General features: G+C 39.7%; 1 protein-coding gene and 1 pseudogene across 3 annotated transcripts in view; both read right to left on the reverse strand.

The window, feature by feature from the left end:
* LOC119590768 (hemocyanin C chain-like) overlaps positions 1–1,229 on the reverse strand; it is a 44,643-nt gene that overhangs the window by 25,755 nt on the left and 17,659 nt on the right. The window lies entirely within an intron of this gene.
* Positions 1–1,229, reverse strand: part of LOC119590771 — an 18,405-nt pseudogene that overhangs the window by 12,588 nt on the left and 4,588 nt on the right. The window lies entirely within an intron of this gene.

A 1,229-nucleotide genomic window follows, 5' to 3' on the forward strand; every position in this document is an offset into this window, starting at 1 on the left:
TAAGTGTATCAGGCCTCAAGATGCCCACAAAGATTTGGGGATGCGGCAGGGACTGGAAAATGACAGCGGGGTCTCCTAAACGTTTGTCTTGCTCATGCCGACATGCTATGTCTACAGTTCATATTAGATGGAATGCTAATACGTCAACATCTTATGCGGACATTATAATCATTCAAGTGAAATACTTTCTGGTAATGAAAGTATTTTCTCCCTCTCTCTCTCATAATCGATGATATTAATAATAGTTTAAGCTATAGAATACCAACCATTTACCAATCAATCATTGCCTCCGGATTCGATTTTAATTCCATATTACATTCATCCTCTCCGCTCCCCTTTTTCCTTCCCAAAATCCCGTTTTCCATTACTTCGGAAATGACGAACACTGTGCCATTTGTAGGTGAATTATGGAAAACAAGCCAAGTTGTAGGCGTAAGGCATGCTTCTACTCGCAAAATGTTTTATGGCAAATTTGGAATTTAGAAATATTAATAAGAAACTAAAGAACATATGTTGCTCAGTAGTGCTTATTTTCAAATAAATACTGTAACTTTCTGTATTATCATTATGGTTCTTATTAAAAATTCATAGACCTGAAAGCAGGTATACAACCACTGTGAAGATACCTTTTTTGATACATTTTCATATAACAGGGGAAAGGACTATCTTATTTAAACATTTTTTATTTTCTTTGCAGAAATTAACAAGCCATATATCTTGACTCTCAATAACAAAGTAATCTTTTCATAACCTCCAATGATGGTGAGTATACTAATCATGTTGGATATATTCGCCATGATTGAAAGACCTTAACTTGGATGTGACCGAAGTTGGGAAGATCTTCGAATACACGTTCGTCGGGAAACCTTGCGATCCAGAGGGTAGCCATGTGGGCGATTGTCAGGGTACTTTCCATGGGAGCCGTAGTGATTGAATTCGGTATTTTCGTGGAGGCCATCCACTGCTGCATCGCTGCGCCATCAGTCACCGCTACAACAAGATCGAATTCCAGACCCTGTTCATTACCTTAGGGAAGGAATCGATTAGGAATACCAGTTGCACTCTCGAATCTGTAAGTCCAGAGTCTGCACCTCCCAAGGCTTCTTTGGTCTTCTCGAAGAGTTTGCGAAACTAGGCACATCAGGCCACAGTACAGCAGATTCCGAGGATTTACGTTCGAAATGGTGTGTTCCAGCAGGCACTGTAGAAATGAAATGAAAGTTAAGGGG

This window comes from Penaeus monodon, chromosome 27 (assembly GCF_015228065.2).
Source record: "Penaeus monodon isolate SGIC_2016 chromosome 27, NSTDA_Pmon_1, whole genome shotgun sequence".
NCBI lineage: Eukaryota > Metazoa > Arthropoda > Malacostraca > Decapoda > Penaeidae > Penaeus > Penaeus monodon.